Consider the following 25,068-nt stretch of genomic DNA (forward strand, 5'->3'; position numbering starts at 1 on the left):
AAGTCTGTGCTGCATCTCCTCCTCCTTCTAATATTCCAGTGAATCAGGAACCTGCAGGAACCGCTTCCAAACGTTATCTTCTTGTTCTGGACTTAAAAAATACTTCAATCCCTTCGGCCTATGTCATAATTCCTGAATATCTCCATCAAGGTTATCTTCCCTACTCTTTATACTAAGCTTGCAGGCAAAGGTGGTTCAGCCCCCACTGACCTAGGTCTCACCCCCAAGCAAACATCCAAACGCCTCTTTGTGGCCAGAGGCATCCATAGTGCCCCCTCCCCATCAATATAGCAGCCGTGACTATAGAATTGAAGGCCCACCTTTTTTATGCGTGTCCCACATGGGATCCATATAAAAAATGGGTGGGGCTTCATGCAGTTGCAACCAACATCCTAATTGTTTTGACCCTTTCCCAGCAGAAGCCCTTAACTATTGATTGATTGATTGATTGATTGATTGATTGATAAATCAGATTGGTATCACTGTCCATCTCCGAGCATAATTCTGGGCGGCTCACAACCAAAGTATAGAAACCATAAAACCGTAAAACAGAAGCTGAAAACCCCAGCACTGTCACGATGCCCAGACAACCACCCACAGGCACCCATCACCTACCCCGGGGCCTGGTAAAGAGTCAGGTCTTGATGGCCTTCCAGAAGGCTAGAAGGGTGGGGGCCTGCTGGGTTGCCAGGGGAGGGTGTTCCATAAGGTAGGGGCAGCCCCAGCAAAGGCCCACTTCTGAGATCTCACTAGATGGCAAAATTTCAGGGAAGGGACCTGGAGCACACCCACCCTATCCGATCTTGTGGGGCAGGCAGGGAGATACCCTCAGGGAGAGGTGGTCCCGCAGATAACCTGGCCCTGCACCATGTAGGGCATTAAAGGCAATAACCAGCACCTTGAATTGCACCTGGAAGGAAACTGGGAGCCAAAGGACCTCCCGGAACAAGGATGTAACACGGGCAAACCTAGGGTTGCCCAACTATGGTTTAGCGTGACGCTGACACAAGCCCAGTGATAAAATCAATGAGGAAGCTGTGCAGAATCAGAAAGAAGGATGCTTATTTATTTGAAAAATTTATATGCCACCCACTCCTACTTGGGCTCTAGGCAGCCTACAAATATCCATACACAATAAAAATCATTAAAAACCCAGCTTAAAAAAAAAAATCTAGGCTGCTTTGATTGATGACTGGCCTCCCAGCCAAGCTAAGCCAGCCACAACTCACAAAATTAGCAGTTGCAACAACAGCTTTTGAAACAAACACAGGAAGGGCAGAAAGTGTTGTTCTGGTTGGGGAAGATCTGGGGGGTTTTAACCCTTTGCCTTCTTCTGCGATCCCCTTCTATATCCTGGTCCAAGGGCTTCCAGTGCGAATTTTAGCAGGAAGGATTAAAGCCATCCATAGGATCCCAATCTGAATGAACTGCTACCTACAAGTTGGAGAAGTCATGAATCTCTTGTCTCGTTTGACGACCAGAGAAGAAAGTAAACCGTAGTAGTAAATTAGCAGAGAATCACTGAGGGCCAAATTTGCAAATGCTGACAAAATATTAATTTCCTTGGCTTTTCCTCCCCTCCTAATGGAAGAACTATGAAATGCTAATTCAGATAAGTGAGAAAACAGTTATCCAATGTGCACGTTTAATGGCTGGAATACGCAAGACAACAGCAGCTAGTATCAAGTCCTCTGCTGTCTGTAACTCTATTGAGCATTTAATTACTGCTTTTTTTTTTCCTTCCTGAGCATTTGAGAGAGTTCCCAGGTCTCTGTAATCCTAAGGATCTCTTGTGGGGAACCCTAGTATTGTGAAAATAAAAGAAACATACACCTGTTAACGGTGATGCAGGCATGAAGCAGGAGGAAGATGAATCAGAACTTAAACTTCCAAGAATGACCTTGACTGGATTAACTAGCATTGTTCAACTGATCTCAATCTCCCTATCAGTAAAACATTTTTTTCTCCATTTTTCTGGAAGGGAATGAGCTACAGTATAAGAGACCTTGAGAAAGGCATGTTCACTATTCAACTGACTAAAAGTAGCAATTGGGGGCTTGATAGATCAGCTCTACCCTACCCGTGCAGTTGCGAGTCTCAGTTCAAGCTTCTGTTAGCACACATTTCTAGATCCATCCACGAAGGAAGAGGGAGGCAAGTAAGAGTGCCTGTCCTGCTGTAATCTTTACTTTAATTAATTTTTCATTCTATTAGCATGCCACATAATAGGATACACTGCTCCCCAAGGCACTTTTTTCTAATGTTCTTTTGCAAACGATCTCAACAGTTAATGGAACCATAAAAATTACTTGCATCAAAACAGCCAAACAAAAATAAAGACGCACCTTTCTTTCCTCTCAGGTCCTGCCCTCTTCTGCACGCCATCAACGATCCCCCCACCCCGGTGGAGTAAATAACGTTCCCTCCTGCGTGCGAGCGAAGAGAGGTGGTATTGCCTAGCAAAAGGGCCTTGCCTCAGCCAGCCACTGGAGTTCCACTTCTGCACCTCTCCTCCTTGGCTCACCCTTCTCTACTTGCCCACCACACACGGGATCATCTCTCCTGAACAATCCAGGACCTTGCCGATGAGTTTATTACTAGCATTCTTGGCATGAGAAGTGGGTTTGAGCCTGGTAATAAAATGACCTACATCAAAATCCTGCCAAAAATGCCAACTTGGAAGCAGACGCCTTTCGCGTGAGATACCGGGCTGCTTTCAAGCTCATGTGGTCACCATTCCTCAGTGTGGAATTTAAAGGGGGTGGGGGAATATAAAAGTCAGTAAAAAGAATGGCCCCCCCGCAATGCTTATTATTTTTTCTCTGCTATAACTGCAAACACCTCTTCTTAGGCATCTCAGAGTGGAACACTCTACTGGCATTAATCCAGTTCTACATTTTTCTTTCGACGTTGGCCACCCCCAGCTCATCAGACTCTTTCCAGCCCCAAAGCCCATTAAAGCAGCTGCTTAAAATAAAGCATGTTCTGCAGGATTGCATGGAAGTCTCAAAAAGGAGGACAGCCAACTGTAATTATTATTAACTGCTACTTATTATGAGGATAGAAATTAGCAATTAAACATATGCTTAGTACACCTTCTGCAAATTAGCAGGCTCCGTGTACAGTGGGCTACAATTTCTAGAGTCTGGCAGGACTGGCTGGGAATTCCAAGAGTGATTGTCCAATACTTCAGGAGGCCATCCAACTGCAGAAGACTGATATGGTGCTCTACAGATTTTAAAGAGCTTCAAATGCAGACCTAGATAATGAGAGCTGAATCCATCCCAAATGTTGGCAGATATTTTTTTTTCCATGGGAGGATGGTGTTTCTTTTTTGCTTCAAACTGATATACTGCTAAGTCTTATTATTTAGATTTCTATTCCACCTTTCCTCAAGGACCTTGAGGCAGCTTAGTTGGGGGGCTCCCTTTATTTTATCCCAACAGCAGCCACCCTGTGTAGATTGGGCTGAGAAACTGGAGTGGCCCTACCTCAGACAGTTTCCGTGGTGAACTTGTCTGGTCCTAGCTCAACACCCCAACTGCTATCCCATACTGGCTCAGTTACTCCTACTGTAATGAGTAGAAGGAATGACCTTGAGGAACAGAAGGAAGAGCCACAACCAAGACAACTGTCAGATAAAAGAAACCTGAGTCTGGGCCAGAACCGTAACCCGAGAAAGCATCCTCAGGCAAGACCCTCTCTAGTTCTCATGAAGATAAAGGGAGGAAGAGGGGAAGTCCATTCAGACTTACAAGATTCTGTTACTATAACCTTTTAATAAAAGTAGCATTAGCATGCATGACTTTGGTTTCTGATCTGGTCTACCTGGAAGGGCTGACAATTGCCATAGTAACTCTGCAAGGCTTGGGGGTTTGTTTTTGTTTCGTTTTTTTGCCTTCTGTAGAGAGTAAGGAAGATGACCTTGACGGAAATATGCAGGGACCATTGTCTAGGCAAAAGGGGATGAAACATGTCTTAAGTTCACAAGACAGATAACATTCAGAAGAGGCTCAGACAGACACCTCTCTAATTCACAGGAGTATATCAAGGGGGAGCAACACAATTGGACTTGCCAGATTCTGTTATGAGAGCCACTCAGTAAAAGTAATTTTAGTCTTCCTGAGGAGTTGACTTCCTGGCCTGGGCCACCTAGTGGGCTGATGCCTCTTAAATCCCCCGTGATGGAAAAATAATAAAATAAAGCTGGACACTCTCCCCCCTCCCCCTTGCCTCTCCAGAAAACTCTTTACGCCCCCCTTGCCTCTCTTTCTGCCCCCTTCCCCCTTGCCTTTCCTGCAATCTCTTTTCTCCACTTCCTCCTGCCATTCTTTGCTCATGCAAAACTAGATTAGCTCCAAGCTATTGCATGACCCAAGAGTGACCAGGTCCCGCTGCCAAAAATAGCCCTCTTAAAACTATCCTACTGAAACAACAGGAGGGCCATCACCTGCCTGCTTAAGGGTTTCTGTGGTTCTTATCTCACAATAGAAAAACCATTTATCCCCCATTTAACACCTATCCAAACCTATCCTCCCATCAGATCCCTCAGATTTCCCGCCTCTCAACCTCAAAAATGTATAAATCCTATGCTTTTCTATTGTTCGGGGGCCCTCCTTCTTGAAAGCAGGCACCCAATGACATTGCAATAAACACGGTTCTTCTCCTCAGTGTCGTGCTCCTGTCTTTGGCAAAAATTCCACAACACCCCAAAAGCAGAACAAAGCAACAAGTTCAGCACTGGCTATTCCGAAGCTGTCATGACATCACTGGCAACACCTGCTGGAATTCCCAGGCAGGGTGCAAAGCACCGGGCACGCCCACGCTAAAAGCAGTTGCCCACCCTTCTTGTAATTTTTACAACCGTGTATGCCAGGGTTCTTGTGCCCATTCTACCTGTGTGTTGCTGAGGCAGAGAAATCAACCTAAAGCAATTTCCTATCTATCTTCGCCATCCCCAACTCTACTGTAATGGCATGTGGGAAACAGGGCAAAGAGACGCAGCCAAGGGAAGGGTCAGATAAAAGGCAGCCGAGCCCACAGCAGGAATGGGAGTGGGGCAAGAGTCTCAGAGGGGTCCTCCCTAACTTCTCAGACTGTAAAAGAGATGGCGGGAGATCTGCACTTTTAGACTTGCAAGATTCTTTTAATGTTAATTAAAAGAATTTAATCTTAGAATTAGCTTATCTGGTCGTGTTTCCTGTCTAGACTACCTCGCAAGGCTGACATCTACAAACTGTGCTTGCCATCCCCAACTCTGCAGGCCTGAGCCAAATGATTGCCGATTCACATTTCAATCTTTTAGTTCCTCCACTTAGATCACAGGACAGGATCAGAAGGATCATACTGTCAAGGGAAGGACTGAAGTCAAGACAGCATACTGCCTAAGACCATTTAATGACCTCCTAGGATAACAGAATTTAGAGTAGAGTATTTCTCAGTTATAACCAGACGCAGCATTTCTTTTTCTTTATATGCAGCTACAAATGTTGGTACAGAAGCACAGAACCAAAAGGGACCATAGGGGGCATCTATTCTAGCTCTCTGTTCATCAGGAAGTTACTACTATATCTAGCCTGGACCTCCTTCCTTGTAGTTTTGACCCAATGGTTCTGCTGTCCCGCTTTCTGGGGCAACAGAGAAAGCCCACTCCTCTTCTGGGTGACAACCCTACCAATATCTGAAGACTGCAATCTTATCCCCCTCCCTGGTCATTTCTCTGAGCTAAACATACCCCCTCATGAGGCTTTCCCCTTCTTGTAGCCAGCAGCCTTTCAAAGATGGGCCGAATGGGAGCTAGAATCCATTCGTGGTGCCAAAACTAAGACTTGCACTCAAGAATCTCTGAAAGTGTACAGGGAGCATTTGCCCTGGGACAATCCCTGATACCCTCCACCTTGGTTTGTCAGCAAATGCTGGCCGACACACCTCCCATTCCACAAGCCAAATAATGGTCCACCACACTGGGATGCAAAAGACAGACAGTCCCCAGAGTTAAAAAGGAGCACCCTGACATAGCTGGGGAACCAAAGAATCTGCGTGTGGTGGACTGGTATTCCTAGAGCAGTGTTTCTCAACCTTGGGAACTTGAAGATGTGTAGACTTCAACTCCCAGAATTCCCCAGCTGGCTGGGGAATTCTGGGAGTTGAAGTCCACACATCTTCAAGTTCCCAAGGTTGAGAAACACTGTCCCTAGAGTGTGTAAGAGGCAGGAACACAAGCTTTGCAGGACCCTGGAGAGCTCACTGCAAGAAACTAGATTGCTTCAGCACCTTCCGTGGTCTACCAGGACCTTAAATGGCATTATCCCTGCTTGCAGCTCAAATAATGCTTCCTGGACAGTTGTTTCTAAGACTGTGGAAGACTCAGCCTCCACATCTAAGCTCTCCCATACTTGAAGAGCTACACCAATAGGCTGGGAAGGTGTCATGGGGCGTGCTAAAGACTTCCCCTACACTGGGGTGATTTTAGCTCATTGAAATCTGAGCTCCTGCCAGGCTCCTGACCTGGAGGAGATAAGAGATTTTCTAAAGGAACTGAAGAAACCCACTAGCCTCCATCACACACAGGGGAGAGTTGTGTGTGTGGCCACCATTTTGCAAAGATAGACGTGATATGTATGAATCTGATGGGAATTTTTAGAGGTAGGCAGTTCTGCCTGCCACCAGACAAGAAAGAGGAGGAAGAGGAGAATCTTTCTGATGCATTCTTATTAAAACAACATTCTTCCTCTTCAGCATCCAGGCAAAAGCGAGGCAAAAATCACAGAGGCTCAATCAATCCTACTAAATCAATAATGTTAATACCATAATATTTCCCTATATTATTCCCAGCATTTAATATGCGCCAATAGACGGCCAACTTACCAACCCCACAACTCCAGACTGCCATTAGTATTCTCAGCGATGAATTACAAATCTCTTAAAACTGAGTAATGAAGTTCAAATATCGGCTGAATCAGCACAGGACGTGACCCGCGAATCTGTATTCTGGGGGTTAGTTCGACTCGCTTCTTTTCCTGCCAGTCATTTTAGTCTTCCTAGGAAAGCCCTTCCAATCATTACACTTCCTGAGGGAAGAAGGGTTTAGACTGCCCCATGCATAAATTCAGCCTGGCTTTGCAACACCTTACTTATGTTTAATCTACCCTTTCCATGCTGTGCAATGCATTTTTAAAAATAGGTCATATCTGGATCTCAGTTAAAAAATATCTCTGGATCACAGCTATGTTCTCTAGTCTTCCACCAAGCCAAAGGTCAACACTCGTGCATTTCTCCATCCAGATGTTGCCCATTTAGCTCAGTGTTGCTTGATAGATGAGGATCAAATTTGTATGATTATTCTCAGCAGCTGGGGGATGCAAGAAGTAAACCAACAATATCAAGATTTTATTAAAATAGATGGCCCAAGCTTCTTCCTTGGTTCTGACACACACACACACACACACACACACACACACACACACCACTGCTTTTCTTTTAGAAGCAGCTTAATGCCCTTTCTTTTGTTTCTGTGTGGAAATCAGTAGAAAATGCAGTTCTGACATTTGACAGTTTGATGCCTAATTTTGGCAGTGCAACTCCACCAAGTTGGGGGGGGAGTGCTGCGTAATATTCCAAAGGGTTTGCGCTTGTTCACACCTTGCAGCAATGTGCCAAGGGCTCAGACATAAAGGTTTACAGCTTGTCAAGGAACCGACACCGCCCACTGGACGTGGGACTGTCTGCTTGCAATACTGCGCTGCATCGCCAAGCTATAGCTTATCTACCCACCACATGCCTTGGCTATACACAACATGCCAGACTAAAACAATGTTTAAACATGTTGTGGGAATCAGGCCATCACCTTAACCCATAAAACAATTCATTTTGGCACGGTGTGTTACGTAAACACGGCAGCTTTGCGAAAATGCACATTATGTGCGTTTAGCATGTAATGCAAACTCAGACACACTGAGCCATAAGTCCTTTGGCTGATCAAAGCCCCAGATGTTGTGTTGATAGAACTCTATCCATGACACAGCTGTTATCAATATCCCTTCTGACTTGCTGCAAACAAGTGTAATCCTTTTGGCACCATCTCCGAACCTCCCTTGTAACTGGGGTGTGTTTTTAAGCTGTGCCATTTGGGCCTGAAGACACCATTACAGATACAGGCCACTTAACCCAGGGATTCGCTGTAACAGCATTCTCTGGCTCACGGGGATCATTTCCCCACATTACAGAAACTTAATGTGTGTCACCCTTCTCCAAATCTAGCAGCTGCCAAGCCCCAAGGAGCTCAGCGTGATCAAGGAAGCAAGAACAACACATCTCCTGCACGGTATCTTTAATGCTCGTCTGGGATAAATTCAGAATCTTGGAACCCCACCAGGACTTCCCCAGCCTCATTTATTATGAGTTCCTGTAATGGGAACTAGGAATAACCTTGAGGAACAGGAAGAAGAGCCACAACCACAGAAGAAGAACAAGTGAAAGAATGTATGATAAAATGGGCTAAACATTGTGGTTACAATATACAAATATGGGGTTGAAAGGACTGAAATTTATATTAGAGATTATTATTGTATTTGAGATTATGTTAGGGTTAGGGTTAGGGTTATAATCTCAAAGAGTATTTTTATAAAATGATGTATCATTGGTATATGTCACCAGAAAAAAATGTCTAGAACATATAAAGGTATTCCAAATTTATGATGGAAAGGTAAACAACAAGAGGGGACATTTTATCATGTTTGATGGATGTGTAAAAAAAATCGAAAAATTTCAACTCAATTACATATATGAATTCAGAAGATTTTAAAGATTAATATACAGCTGAAACCTGAGGCTTTTGATTTGGGACTGATCGATAAACAGTTGGAAAAAAGTCATGGAACTTTGTTTTTAGGCATGATCATTGCAGCGAGACTATTACTTGCACAAAGGTGGAAAGATGCGACGTTACCCACAATGGAGGAATGGATGGTGAAGATGATGGAACTTGCTGAAATGGCCAAGTTGACAGCTTTGATTAGAGAAAAGACATTATCTAAGTTTAATGCTGACTGGAAACCTCTTATAGACTTTTTGCATGAAACAGAAAAAAAATAAAATTATGATATATGGTTTTGATGATTGGGGGGGAAATAAATTATAGAAAAAATGTAAGTCACACTGTAACCATACAGTAAGAGGTTAATTTACGTCTATACCTATAAGTGCTGTAAAGAAAATCAGAAGCTACTTCTTTATATTTTCTTTCTTTATTTTCTGCACTTTTGGCTTTGTCTTTTTCTTCTTTTTTCTTTTCTTTATTCTAAATATTCTTGTTAGTTTTTACCTTTCTTTTTTTAAAAATTTAATAAAGTTATATTAAAAAAAAAAAAAGGAAGAAGAGCCACAACTAAGACAACGGTCAAATAAAAGAAACCTGAGTCCGGGGCAGAAATGTAATTTGAGAAAGCGTCTCAGACATGACCCTCTCTAGTTCTTATGAAGATTCAGACTTGCAAAATTGAAGTCAGCCCTTCAAGGTAGACCAGACTAGGAAACCAGAGTTATGAATGCTAATGCTACTTTTATCACTATTACAGAAACAGAATCTTGCAATCGTTATCTTTGTGAGAACTAGGGAGGGTCATGTCTGAGACACTTTCTCAAATTACGTTTCTGCCCTGGACTCAGTTTTCTTTTATCAGACTGTTGTCTTGGTTGCGGCTTTTCTTCCTGTTCCTCAGGGTTATTCCTACTTCCCATCACAGTTCCTTAAGAAATGTTTTCCTCTTTGAAAAAATGTTTTTTCCCAGGGTTCTAACCACCTGAGCTGAGTTGCTGTTTAAGAAAGAAGCAGCCGATGGACCCACTTCTATCTCTTGATTGTTTCCCTTTTCTTTCCCAGCCTCCCTGCCCTCTCTCCCAGCAGCCTCCAGATCTGTGGGGACTGCAACTCCCAGAATTCCCCAGCTTCTAGCCAGATTGGCATGGAATTCTGGGAGTTGCAAACCCAACAATTCCCTCTAGGTAGGCTGATGGACAGCAACCTGCTCAGAATACAGGAATGGTGTTTGAGATGCAAGGCTAAGCAGCACTACTGTTTAAGATAAAGCAAAGCGTAGCTGGAGAGGTTGCTGCTGACATCAACCTCCAGGGAAAACTATTTTTAAACCCACCGCCCCCCATGAAATTTGCAAGCATGTGCCAAGGGGTTCTCCTGGCTGTAATGTATCACTGGAATACACGAGGACCATTTAGTAGTCTGGCACAGGGTTGACTTAAACAGTGATAAGTGGAATGAAGTGAGACTGTGCCAAAGTAGAGTGGGCTATTATCAAACAAACCATTGTAGCACCAAGGCAGGGCCTCTTGGTATGTGTTCTCTTATAGGTCTAGAGACCCAGCATGGGAGATGTTTTGCATCTGTTCTACTGGACATATGATAAAAATGGCAAACAATTCTTTATCCTGGTGGCTTCAAAGAAAAAGAGACAAAACTATGTCGTAAGGACAGAGAGGTACCCAAACATGTTCTCCATGGACATTGGTTTCTGGCCTCTTTTCATTTAGCACGGGGGAACAGAATTTCCCAGCCCGAAATCAGGGCTGCCCTGACTCAAGCGAAGCTGACCCAGGCTCTGTTTCTTCTAATCATTCCAAAGTCTTGAATTAATTTTAATACCCTTCTGACTTGCCCTCTGAGCAATGAGGCCTAGTGGGAGTTTAGACTTCAGGACGCTACCTGGTCTACAATCACCCAGAAATGTGGGGTTGGGGGGGTAGGCACTGGAGGAAAAAGATATAAGGGGCACCAACTGAGAATGTGGTTTCTGGATTGGCCTTCTGATTTACTGATTTACTACTGGACTGCTTCCTTCTGCTCCAATGGGCAGAGCGCCCAAGGCAGGAAGTAATGGGCATTTTGATCAGGAGCCCAAAACATCAGATTTGCAAGTTCTCCAAATAAATGGTGGGAACTTTGAGTGCTTGAGATCAGCCAAGGCCAGCCCCCTACTTTGGAGGGGAGCAGGGAAAAACTCAATCTGGCGAAGGCTGGCAGGTTTAACTAGCAGCACTGGCAAGCTACTCCAGCTACAGTAGCTTGGAGCTGCCAGTCTCCTTACCCAATGCCCCAGAGATGTTCTCCTGCAAGCACTATGGGATACTTGCATCAGTGTCAGGCAGTGAAATTTCCCAGCATTCTGTTCTCCCCAGATCTCATTCAACCTGAGGAAAGAGAATTTGCTTTAGGACATTATTCCCAAAGATGAGAACCTTTCGGAGCTAAAGTGCTGGGATCCTGCTGTTATTCAGGGACAAGGAGAGACAGAGTGTGTCTAAATGCCCCATCTCTCAAGGCACCATCCTCTCCCCGGTGGCCTTCAGCCTCCCAGGCATCCCATTCTTGTGCTACTTGCAGTTCTCACTGGCTCCTTTCCGATAGAGAAATATGGACATGCATGGAGGCTATGGAAGGGTAGAAAAAACGCAGCTCCTTCAATAGCAGCACCCTTCATCACCTCAAGCTCAAACCTCCCAAGAGAAATTTGAAGGGAATTCTCAGCCCTCCCACCCCCCAGGAATAAGGCAGAAAAGCAAAAGTCTCTTCTGTAGGAAAGAAGAAAACTCTTGAGAAGTGTCAAGATGTCCCACTAAGCCAGACTGCTGTTCTAAGGGCCCCTCTAAAGGAAGAGCCTCGGTGGTGGCCTTACAGTGCCCACCCTGATCTTAAGTACCTAACAGAAGCCTCTCCCAACAGCCCTGGGACAGAAGGACTTCCCCCAGTAAAAATCTCTGTGGAGATACAGAGGGGCTATCAGGTTGTTCTTTCCATTTAAGCCTTGAACATTAGCATAAGTGATAAGGCATCCCATGTAAGCTCTTTTAAACACATCTAAATGCTGCTGTTGGTATGGAACCTTCAGTAGCACATCTTCATCTTAGGTGCATTTTTATGTTACCATTTAATCTGTGAAAGGTTAATGCTGAGCGGTGTTGATCTGGTGTCCTCCTATGTATCACTACATGTGGTGAGAGCAGAATTCCCCAATCCACTCCCAATGGAACCTGTACTGGAATTCTTAAAACAAAACAAAGCTAAACTAGGAAGCAGGCCCAAGTATATGGACCATTGTTTTAATCCTGTTATTGATACTCGTAAATGTAATTTCCCCCTAAATGGGGGAAATCAGGCTAAGAACATCACTAAAGAATAGAACTACAGTTTTTTATATTGTTCTTAAGGAAAGCAACCCTGACTGCTCATTGGAAGGATTGATACTGAAGCTCAAGCTCAGATACTTTGGTCACCTAATGTGAAGAGAGGACTCTTTGGAAAAGACCCTGATGCTGGGAAAGATGGAAGGCAAAAGGAGAAGAGGACGGCAGAGGATGAGATGGTTAGATAGCATCACTGAAGCAATGAGCATGAAACTGAGCAAACTCAGGGAGGCAGTGAAGGACAGGAAGGCCTGGCGCAATATGGTTCACGGGGTCACGAAGAGTCGGACAGGACTTAATGACTGAACAACAACAACAAAATAGGACCCGAAACACACAAAACAGACTTCATTCAACAACAAAGTCATCTGACAGAGATTACCAAGGCCTAAGCATCCTCAAGTGTTAAAAGATCACAACGGCTCTTCCAGGTGGACCCAAGAAACCAACTGGAATCCTTAAGTGGGTGGTGGGCGAGGATGGTGCAAAATGCGTCTTCTGGCCAATCCTGATTAACAACAGATTATTTAGCAGGGAAACAAACCATTTATACTCTGGAAATGTAATCGTAAGAGCGATGCAGCTCACTTCTTTGCAACCGTTAAAACCAACCAAGCTCCAAAAGACTCAATTAACATCTGGGAGTTTAATTAGGTTGTGACCAATGAGCCAGCGCTGCAGTCATTGGCTTTTATTTATCCGAATTCTTCAAAGGCACTTCCACCCCCTGGTTGAGATATTGATTCAACCTGTAAGATGGGGGGGACGGGGGCAGGAAAGAGAAAGAAAAGGGGAAAAGTGCTCGTTCCAGTCAACAAGAGAACCTTTTGGGGAAATTGATTCTCCTTTCTGGGGTCCCTGATGTTCAGCTTCTTCTATGGCAGTGAAAAAGAATGAACAAGCGGGCCGGTTAGAAAGGGCCACAGCTGGAGCAGAGGACAATAGCACAACATGGAAAAGATGATATCACAGGATTTGACCAGGCACTTTGCGTTCTTTTCAAAGGTCATCTTGATTTAGGTCCCAAATGTGTTTTCTTCGTTTCCTTTAAGGAGGGCTATCAGGTTTGCCAGTATTTTTTTAAAAAGGCAGAAATAAATCTCTCATTCTTGAAAGCAATGGAAAGAGAGACCGAAAAAAAGGGGGGGGGAGTTTAATTTTAAGGATGCTTTTTGTTTCCCACCGTGTCCTTTTCACTTTGCATGGCCTTATCGATCCAACATTGTTAACTCTATTCCCCACACTTGCAGACTAGCAATGAAGTCTGCGGGTTCCTTGGAAAAAGAAAATGACCTGAGCTCATGGAGAGCAGGGGCTCTGAAAACAGTCTGAACGTAGGTCATTTGAGCCTTTCCAAAGGTCAACCCTAGCATGTTGAACTTACAGGATGATTCCTGCCGGTCATTCTTGGTGGACCACAAAGACTAATAGAGAAGACCGCTTGCCTGTTCAGCTTTTGCACATTGCACTATCCATCAACCAATAATCAATAAAATACCATGCCCCAAAAGGACTGTGAAGCATTCACACTGATGATCGCTCACAACTGCACAATTTGGCTTCATTGTCCTCAGACTTAGCACATCAAGTAAAATCGCTATCTGTCCTTGTTTAGATGAAGATCATGATCTTGCTGTGTTGCTGCTTACGGTCATACTAAGGCACATGGGTGTATTGCCATTCACGTGGGACAGGCTGGGTCTCAGGGCTGCTGATGTTTTCAGAGCTGGAAGGGAACGTTGGCTCTCAAGATTCAGCCCACTGCCTTTCTTTGAAGACTGATTTGAAACCACAAAACTCATGACTTTAATCACTGAAATTGCACAGCATTGAGATCTTTTGAGATTTCAGCTTTCTGATTTTTTTTTTAAGATGGCACCCAACTAGGAGTGTCACCAATGCCCAATGGTGATATTTTTAGTATTGTACTGGGAATAGTGGTGATGAGGAATAAGGAGGGTCTGGAGAGATCTTGAATTTTACACTAGAAGGGGCAGTGAGCTGGAGAAACTGGAGGATGTGAGCAAAAAATAGAGGACAGAGGAGAAATAATTGTAGGCAAAGGAAGAGCTGGAGACATGAAAAGGACAGAGGGGGTAAGCTACTGAGTTCTAGAGCTGACCTTGCATTGCCTTGTTTTTGGAAAGCTTTGGAGACAGCAAAGGAGAGATGGCAGTCAATATGTTCTCATCTGAAGTCATAGCCGCTGGAGTTGAACCAGCCACATGGTGACTGCTATTTCCATCAACGTGACCGGGAGAACAGAAGGGGCTTCAGATAGATATGGACAAAAAAGTTGCCACTGGAGGAACAGCAAAGCTCTATGATTACATGTTGATGCCTGGAGGCATCTGAGCTGGAAATAATTGGAGCATTAGTTGGGATTACAGAAGTCAGGCCCTGGGAGCTGGGACTGTGGGTATTCAGCGTGATCAAGTGGCAGTGGCTGGAACTTTTGGAGCAGGGAAGAACACACCAGTGAAGGGCAGCCCACCACCTCTCAGGGTAGTTGGTTCCACCATCCAGCTGTTCTCCCTGTGAGGATTCAGTCCTCCCTACCCATTCCCAGATCCTCCATATTTGCTTCTAGTCTGTGATCATCCTTGCTGTTCTTCTTTGAAACATCCCACTTGTCTGAATTCTTCATCCACTGGACACCACTGCCCTGCCCAAAACTAGACTCAGTGCTTGAGGTGCCTAACCCAGAATGAAGTGGAACTACTACCTGTAATTCAGAAAATAGACTTCTCTCTTCCTGCAACCTAAAATTACATTTGGCCTTTTTCTTTGTAGCCATGTTGCACCACTGACACCTACTCTACATTCCTTTTCTCACAAGTACCCCCCACCGGAGGTTGGTTTCCTAAGTGAAGAATTTTGCATTTATCTTGGTTCAATTTCATTCTGTTCTTTCAGCTTGTTTCCTGAACTGGTCAGAATCATTTGAATGTTATTTCTGCCTGCTGGGGCTTTAACTCTCTCTCCTAATACGGTGACATCTGCAGATCTGATACACATTCCCTCCACCACCTCATCCAAGTTATTTATAAAAACGTTGATGAGTCGAAGACCCAGGACGGAACCTTATGACACCTCACTCAATACCTCACTCCAGTTTGACGAGGAGGGATTATCTGGAATCAATGACTCCAGATAGCATTAAATTAATGTTTCTCTTAGTTTAAACAGCATTGTTGTTACACGCCGTGCTGACTAACACTTAAAACATCCTCTTCACAAAAAGCAATTCCAAAAGCTTTTAATTAGTAAAATCTTCCAATTATAAGACCAAACAAAGTGAAGAAGAAAACTTTTAAATGCATTTCACAGCAAAAGGCTGAAAGCCCAACGTTTGTTCTAGGATCAATCGCTTGGCTTTCCTCCCATCGCAGAGATGCACCCCCACATCCCCGTTTTCCCAGGATTTGCCAAAGGATCGCGTGGAGGAGGGGATACAGGGAATGCAGAACTGCTGACTCGGCAGTTCCCACGGGCATGCAATTTTTATGCTGCCCATAAACTTTCTTCTTCTGCTCCTGGAAGTCAGAAACACCCTTGACGGCTGTGCTGCCACACTGCAGCATCCTATTCCCTAAGGGCAGGAAAATTTGATTCTGGCAGAGGCTGCAAAGACTGCTAGATGTTTTTTTCAGCAGGGCAGAGATTTAGTAATCAGGACATATGGCTTTACAGGCACCCCTCACTGAGCGACTGCCTTGTTCAGTGACTGTTTGAAGTTATAACAGTGCTGAAAAAATAACTTTGCAACCCATGCCCACATTTACGACCTTCGCAGCATCCCTGAGTCATGTGATTGCCCATTACAGTCAGAACGCCTTGTCCTGTGCCTGGCCTGTTTTTTTTTTCCTCCCATCTCGCAGTGCAGAGAGATTGGAGAGGAAGGGATTACAAGAGAATAAGCAGGCGCACAATGGGGAATACACATTGAAAGCAATGCGCTGACACTAGCAATGGGGAATACACCAGGCTGTTTGCGTAGTGCGCTCATGGCTGCTTGCACCAGCACATTGCTTTCAATGTGCGTTCCCCATTGTGTGCCTGCTTACTCTCTTGTAATCCCTTCCCCTCCAAAGAATGTGAATACAAACATTAATTCCCTTACTAAATATCCCAGCCCTGGGGTGAGCATTTCACTGGGCAGGGGAGTGGGGAAAAAGGGAAGCACAGTCACAGCCATGTGATTTCCCACTTAGTGACCGCTTTGCTTAGTGACAGAGCTGCCGGTCCCAAATGTGGTTGCTAAATGAGGACTCCCTGTACTCATAGTCTCCCCTTGGGATTTTTAAAAAGCAAATAATTCCTTCCTTGTGCTACCTTATCGACTTCAGGGGGGCAAAGGAAACCCATATACCTCCAGACGACACTGGATTCTCTGAGGACAGGAGATCCAGTTGTGGAATTAGGATATCCAGTTGGGGCCTAGAGCAACATACTGCAGTGGGAAGCATTTCGGCTCAAGGGCCAGCTAGTCTTTGGCTTGGGCATGTGGGTGCACACTTTTATCTAAAACAGTGTTTTTCAAACTTGGCAACTTTAAAATGTGTGGATTTCAACTCCCAGAATTCCCCAGCCAGCACACTGATTTAAACCAGGATCCATATTTGCAAACACTGATTTAAACCAGGATCCATATTTCATGGGTTAAGCAACCCAGAGCCTAGGGATTCCTTGCCACCCCCTTGCTCAATATCTGTAACCCCCAGAGACACCCCAAGATCATTTGGCCAACATTTTGTAGCACTCTTTCTCAGCCTAACTCACCTCACAGGGTTGTTGCTGTGGGGGAAATAGGAGGAGAAAGGAGTATTCGGCATGTTTGCCGCCTTGAGTTCTTTATAAAAATAATAAAGGCAGGATAAAAAAATCTAACCCCCCCCCCACTAATTTTGGGTGCTGTTATTTCTAGCATTTTTGTGACAAAATTAAAGCTTAACCCTTTAATTCCACCCCATCTCCCAAAACCCTACAGAACTGCATAGACCCTGATAAAGAAGATATTGCAAGTGCTATGTTCCCCTCTTTCGCTTCTGCTGAAGAAAGGCAGAAGGCAGTCTCTCCTAATTCACTCTATATTCTATTTATTCAACAGAGGCGGAGGGACATAATGAAGAAGTCCTGCAAGACACTGCTCAGGATATACCATGAGACTTGGTGCTGGCTACCAGCTTGGCTGACTTCAAAAAAGGGTTGGGCCAATTCATGGAAGTCCTGAGGATCAATGGCAGTGGGACTGCTTCTGAAGGCCATCTGCTAGGAAGCAAGTGGGCTTTCTTGTACAGTCGTTGGCCACTGTGAGAACAGACTGCTGGACTAGATGAACCAGGGGTCAGATTCTGGCAGGGCACTGCTTATGTTCTTATGATTCTGGTAGTTAAGCCAAGAGAAGACTAGACAGTTGATTAAAATGCCCAAAGCCAGCCTGCGCAGCAAGGTGTCCACCTCCATCTCCTGTTCTAGTACAACGTTCTCCCATCAGAGCCAACAAGGGCAGCGCAAACTAGAATCTTGGGTGTTCTGAGACTGAAGGATTGAAGGATTAATCTGGCCTATCCAAATCCAGGGATGATGCTGGCTAGCATTCTTCCTTTCTCTACACCCACAAGGAAGCTGTGAACACCAGGAGTCTCCAAGGGTAGGCACTATTCAGCATCAGTCTATCAAGTTGCCAGCTCAAGCTCTTGAACCCTGATAGATGTTTATTCAGACCAGTATGAGACCAACCATCATGAACTCTTGTCTTGCAGGTAGGCCTTTCCCAACCTTTTCTTGAGATGCTGAACTCAGGACCTTTTGCATGCCTCAGCTTACATTTCTTCCCTTCAAAGGGCGCGGAACCTGGGCTTCTCCAAACCACCATGGGAAGGCCGCAGATTCCACCACCACTGCCACCCCACACACAAAAGAAAAAAAAGCTGCCGGTGGGTTCATTTAGTCTGTCTGGCGGTGGCACTCTAGGATTTTGGACTGGAACCTTGCCGAACCCAACTGGAAGACTACACCTGGACTTGCAAGGCTGAACACAAATGTCTTTCCAAAATCTCTCTCCCCTCCCCCCCAGTTTGCAGGCAAAGAAATTGGGCAGATAATTTATCCAGGGGAAGTGTCAGCCAGTCAGAAAGCAGACACTACATGAACAACAGGAACTATACTCCTATAGGATACAATAGGATCTTGAAATCTTGACAGAGATTCTCTCTCCCCCCTCTTTTTGTCTCAAGGAAAGGTTGGATAGCCATTTGTCTGGGATGGTCTGAGGATTCCCACACTAGGCTGGGAGTTGGACTAGATTACCTTCAAGGTCCTTTCCTACCCTATGATACTAAAGAGAATCAAGATGAGGCAGACGAGTTTCTTTCTCACCCCCTTCTATCCAGGCTGTGATGATGTTTACCTAGCAATCACTGAATTCCTTCATCAAGGATAACTCTGCACTCCACTACGGGAAGAAGCGTTGCATGCAAAAATGGAGCAGAGCTTTGATCACATGGTCACGGCACTCGCTTGACTTTTTTGATACCCACACCCTGCAGATGCTCCTGGAGAGAAGCTCCACTGCTGAAAAAGGTCCTCAAGGGACGTCCCTCCTGATGTAAAGCCTGGGAGGCTACAGATTGCTGGAGAAGGGATGGGACCTCCTCATTCAGCACAACACCATCTTCCACCCAGAACAATTTTATCTCAAATGCTCTTTCACCAGATTGGATAAGAACTGGCAGAAGAATATTCAAGTGAGTGTTTCTGCCTGGGACTAAGGCAAAGCATGTTCTCACCCAGCCGTTTCTGGTCCTTCTCCTCTTTTGTAGACTCTGTCTCTCTGCTCAGATGCACGCAGATCTGTTCCTAGCCCTTTAAACCACTTTTTTACAGCACATGCCACCTCTGCCACTTCTGGCATCTCATCCAAACACCCCTTCCCCTACCCTGTAGCTGCCTTGTGCTTTTTACAAGTACAAAGATTTAAAAGGACAGCCTGAATGAAGACTTGGCCCTGGGAGCAAAATGAGATCCATTTAATAAATTGGAAGCTCCTTTGCTCCTGCATTAAAAAAAAGAAGAAGCAGAAGAAGGAAGATCTTCAATTAGTGTCTTTGCTCAGACCTTCAAGTTTTTTTTTTTTTAAAGCATCAAGGAAGAAATCAGAAAGCTACCCCAGGCTCTAATCTTCTAATCTAGTCTAATTTTAAAAGCATTGCAAGAGAGAGAGAGAGAGTGATGGGGGGGGGGGGGGGAGACTGTTTTTTCCTACTTTTTATGCACTCTCTTTATCAACAGGCTAATCTTAATAAAGCAAATACACTGTTCTTTCAGTGCACTTGTTTTCAAAGCCAGCTCTAGACAAGACAGTGCGTATGGACATCTGAAATAGAGGAGAAGACATCTCCTATACATCCCCTCCAGAACAAATGCTGGAGCATTGTTGGCAGCATTGAGGGAGAAAGAGTTAGGTATGACTGGGGTGTGGGTGTGAAGCAGGAGGCTCTCACCGCGCTACAGCCCCAGAACAAAGCGCCAGACATTTAGAGGACCCTGGCTGGCCAGTCTTCATTGCGCTTCAATCATTTCCCTTAATCTGACCCCTTATCTGAGGATATAGCCACGGATTCTGATTGCAACCACAAACCCCGTGCAGTTTGCCAGGTTGAGAAAAGTCAGAGCAGTCCAAAGACGGTTCTGGTCATTACACCAGATATCCTGAGGAAGCCAGCTGTGAATTCTCAGGTTGCTACTCAAGCTGGGGTTGTGTTGGCTTTACCCTCTTAGCCACCTCGGCTGAGCCCCAATTCTTGAGGACATGCCCCCCTGGGGGGATTTTTGAGTTGTTTCAGCTCCAGCCAGGATGGCTAATGCACAGAGATCATAGGACCCGGAGTCAGAGAGGTGGGGGAAACCAGAAGGATCCGTTTGGGGAACCGTCATGCTGGCCTTCAAAAAAAAAGGTAGTGACAGGTTTACACAATCTGATATGCTCAGAAAGTAGCTGGACATATGTGTCCGTGCCTATTATCTAATATAGTTCCCCAATCCATTTTGCCGCCACCTCCTCCTCCTCCAAGTTGCTATTAGTTGCAAAGGAGGGAGTTATTACAAACAAGAGCAATGTTGGTGGAGGCTGTCCACCTTCTCCACAGTCAAAAGTATCCCTGGCCTAGGGACACTTCATTCTCCTGATATATACTTTCCAACATAGAAAAAGGTCCCATCTTTGCTGCCTGTTAGGCAAACCCATCTCCATCCAAGGAGTGCAGGAATCCATAACCTTCTCACTGAACTACAGTTTCCATGGTTCCCAGGAGAAAGGGGCATTTCACCACTAAAGCAGGAACAGCTAAGTGCTTAACGTAGTGTTTCTCAACCTTGGCAGCTTGAAGACGGGTGGACTTCAACTCCCAGAATTCCCCAGCCAGCCAATTCCGGGAGTCGAAGTCCACCCGTCTTCAAGATGCCAAGGTTGAGAAACCCTGGCTTAGAGTAACCAAGCTGACTCCCCAATCCCTTTCTTCCCCAACCAGGACCCTTGCGACATGTTGGAGTACAGCTGAAATCCAACACATCTGGAGGGCAGCAAGTTGGGGAAGTCTAGTATAGTACAGGGGCAACCTAAGGGTGGTCTCACTGTTTTCCCCTATGGATCAACTTGGCAATGATTGTTTTAAAAGGAAAAGAAAAAAAGAATCTGCATATAAATGCAGAGCTGTTTGGGGATTCTGGGAATCAAAGAGAATCTCTGTAGCTCAGGGTTGAATTGTGGAGACCTTGGTGCTCTCTGAGCTTGGTCATTTGCTGCAGACGTTTCATCACCTGACTAGGTAACCTCATCAGGGCAAGTGAAGTGTCTGCAAGCAAACCACCAAGCTCAGAGAGCACCAAGGACTCCACAGTTTCTGGGAATGTTATTTGTGTGTTAGATTTGCATCCCACCTTTCCTTCAGGACCAAAAGGCAGCATCCATAGCCCACCCTCCTCCCATTTTCCACACAACAACCCTGTAAGGTAGGGCAGGATGACAGTCATGGGCCCAACGTGAACCAGGGCACTTCCGTGACCATGATGTGCAACGCATCTGGAAAGCACACACTGGGGAAGGCTGCCCTAGGAATATCAGAAACCCTTCACCGCTTGCTCTACTATTTAGCCTTTTTTCCACCACCCCAGTCTACGAAGCCTCCACAGGGGTGGAGGGCCCTGAGGCCACATGCATAATGACATCATCCCACCCACGTTGGGTGATACCACATGTGATGTCACTGTGGCTTGTACTGGATGCCTGCAAATGCACACCGGTTAATGAATTTTATTAATCAAGGGAAATTATGTTCAAGCGTTTGCCCGCTTGAAATAATTTTGATATTGATTATTCCCCAATATGTACCCTGGAATAATGCAATAGGGAGCAAGGCTTATTTCTGTGTCTGGGGAGCAGCATAGAAGCGCCGGGCCTGCATTTCCATGCAAAGTGACGCGCTGAGGTCGCCCGTTCAGCGAATGCAAAGGGGGTGAGTTCTGTCTGGGCTTCCGCTGCCTCTGGTTCCGGTCTTTTGCGGCTCGCTTGCCAAAGGATTTCAATTCACTGAACTCCTTCTGCCTCTGGCCCCCAACTCACATCCATCACGTCGTGGTAAAATGAGATTGATGGTCTCCCTGCATGAGAGGGAAAAACACTCATCCATAATGCAGGACGCTATCCCAAGAGGAATTCATCCACCTCTGCCACAGACGTTGCTGAAATTACAGAGCCCAGGAAGGGGAATGGGGCGGTTGGAGGAAGGATGGGAGCACTGGTTTTTCCGCTGGGCAACCAGCTGGGCTGGAGGGGCAAGAGGGCAGGCCGGGCAGGTGTGAGAAGGGGAGAAAGGAAGAAATCCAGAGGAAGGGGAAATGACCAGACTGGGATGCTCGCTAAGGCATAAAGTTCTGAAAGCAAAATGAAATCAAATCCATAATTTTGATTTACCCCTGACTTATTGCACTATGCAAGGAGGGAGAAAGGGGGGCTGCTAATGAAGATCTGCTTGACAATACAATGCCTTGCAACGGCTGCAAAATTTTAGACAGCGGGCTGAGGGAGCCAGCATGGATTCTCAAGCCAGGGGCTTGACCTCAACATTTCACATTCCACCCCGCACACCGGTTTGCTTTCATTCCTAACGGGCAGAATTTGGATGATCTGGTTGGGTGTGCAGTTGCGTCGAGAGAGAAAAGGAAAAAAGATCCCGTGAAAATGCATAAAGGGCTAACAAGGAATGAGAACTAGAAGCCAGACGTGGTTCTCCATTCCGTTAAGGTCAGCAATGAGCGTTGCTAATAGAGATTTAAAAACACGCTCCTCGCGATTCCAAATGTGTCATGCTTGATTAGAAAGCTGTTTAAAAAAAATTGCAAGAAAGGGAAGCTACAATTAATAGAAGAAGACCCAATTAGCCTTTAATCTATGACTTTTTTTAAAAAAAACCTCTTTTATAAGATGGGCTTTTGAACATTATGTGCTCCTTGAGGTTTGGACTTCCCTCACCGCATGCTATTAACTCAGTGGCACCCAACAAAATAGCTTTACAAGGTCAGATGATTCCAACCCATAACTCCTTTATTGATTTTTCTGGCATGAGTTTCAGCTCCTTCCTGCAGAGGTGCAGAAGAACCACTGTCTAGAGCAGTGTTTCTCAACCTTGGCTGCTTGAAGATGTGTGGACTCCAACTCCCAGAATTCCCCAGCCAGCAAGGCTGGCTGGGGAATTCTGGGAGTTGGAGTCCACTCATCTTCAAGCGGCCAAGGTTGAGAAACACTGCTCTAGAGAAGCCTCTCCCAAACCTGATGTTCTCCAAATGTGTGGGACTTCAACTCCCGTTATCCTCAGCCTGAGGATTATGGGGTGGGTCCTACATATCTGGAAGGCTTACGAGGAAAGTAGCTTACGGGACAAAACAGACATGATGTTCATTTTTTCACCGAAGGTGCCTAAGATTGTGCTTGAAGAAACGACAACTTGCCCTAAACAATACCTCTCTGAAGCTACATGGACTAATTGGGAAGTCTTTGTTAGTGCCAACGGCAGCTGTTCTCTGAAGGCAAACTGCAGCTTCAAACACATCTTTATCCCAGGATAAAGATGGTTTCTCTGCAGCTGCGGATTCCAGAAGGTAGAAAGTGCAGTTGATTGCTTTTAAGACAACATGCTCATGCTTTCTTTGGCTCTTTGGGGGCAGAGGGCCTATCTTGAAGGTCCCAGGTCAATTTTCATTTCCCCCTAGCACATCTACTACCCAGGCCTGTTGGGGTCTCTAGAAAGCTGTTACCACTGAAATAAAGATCTGGGAGAGATTGAGGTAGCAGGGCTGTTCAGCCATCTGAAGGGCAGTGTGTTTTAGAGCATGTGGGGGCTCCAAATCACTTGCCCCAATCCATATTTTGCCCGAGTTTGGCTGTCTCAACAGCCCTTCTCTCTGATATGGAGCTGAAAAGACTGAAAGGCCAGAAGGACCTTTCTAGGAATAGAACTTGCTTGTCACACAAAGAATGGACTTTGCTGCTTCCAAATCATGCATCTTGGGAGTCTTTGGCCCTCCGCTGTGCTTCTGTAGAGAGCCTCGGAGGGGCCCTCAGAGAAGCGATGCGGAAACGTTTACCAAAACAAAGGCGTGCTTTATGTCTGCGAAACAGGAAAGTGTGAGAAAGAAGCTCACGATCCTGTTGGTCACCGACTCTATTTGATTAATAAATAAAGAAGCACAGACTGGCTCCACCTTAATTCACTGGGGTGTAAGAGGGAGGGAGGGGAAGGCACAGCCAGACTTTCAAAATTTGGTTACTAGAGTCTTGATCAATAAAGTAGAGATCCAGTCAGACTTGCGGAGTCTGTTTCCTGACCTGGCCTACCTCAAGCAGCCAAGAGCTACATTTTCATCATGGTTAACTGAATCAAACATAAAAGGCATTACTCAAGCCATGGTATTCCCTGTGACACTCTGTGGAAGCAACAGTTGGATTTTGAGAAGGAGGATAGAAAGAGTATTGATGCTTTTGAACTTTGGGTTGGAGAAGACTCCTGAGAATATCGTGGACAGCCAAATAAACAAGCAAATGGATCATCAAACTAATCAAGCCAGAGTTCCCACTCAAGGCACAAATGACCAGGCTCAAATTATCCTACTTTGGACACACTGGGCAAAGACCCAGCTCTCTGGAGAAGGCTCTGATGCTGGGAAAGGTGGAAGGATAGAGGAGAAGAGGATGATCAGCAGCAAGGTAGATGGACTCAGTTGCAGTAGCGATGAATGTACCAGTGGAAGACCTGAAAGATCAGGTTAGGGACAGATCATCATGGGGAAAATCTATCTATGCAGTCACTAGGAGTAGAAAACAACTTGATGGCACATAATCAATCATATTCACACAACAAGCTAAACCATGTTTTGATAAGCTACAAGACGGGGTTGACAATGCATGCCAAGCCCAAGTCAAATTAACCATTCGGTTTCACTTGATTTAGCATCTCCCAGTAAACAGCATCTGGGCTAAGGTGCTAAGCAGGACCAGGTTTAGGTACTCCTCAGAGAGAAGGCTTTCAGGAAATCCCAGGGCCATGTAGGCTAGGCTGGGAAGTTGAAAAAAAAATATCCTGCAAGAAGGCAACGCAAGCCGCGGAAGTACTGTTGTCATGACATGACTAGTGGTCAACTTCAACTCAAAGGAGACATTATTTTAGAAGTATTAATGTAATATTTCCTCAAGTCAAACACAGAAGGGGCCCCCTGCCTTTTAATTTCAGAGTATAATTCCACTGTACACAATGGAAGTTTTAGGAACTTCATTTGCAAAATCGTATGGGCTTAAATCTTTATTTATTAATTTATCTG

General features: G+C 45.2%; 1 protein-coding gene across 7 annotated transcripts in view; it reads right to left on the minus strand.

Annotated features, from left to right (window-relative positions):
- MEGF11 (multiple EGF like domains 11) overlaps nt 1–25,068 on the minus strand; it is a 408,014-nt gene that overhangs the window by 262,653 nt on the left and 120,293 nt on the right. The gene's annotated exons all lie outside the window — the stretch shown is intronic.

The sequence above is a fragment of the Python bivittatus genome, unplaced genomic scaffold, assembly GCF_059951505.1.
Source record: "Python bivittatus isolate LINGU-HERP-01145 unplaced genomic scaffold, Pbiv_v1 ctg000210_np1212, whole genome shotgun sequence".
Classification (NCBI taxonomy): domain Eukaryota; kingdom Metazoa; phylum Chordata; class Lepidosauria; order Squamata; family Pythonidae; genus Python; species Python bivittatus.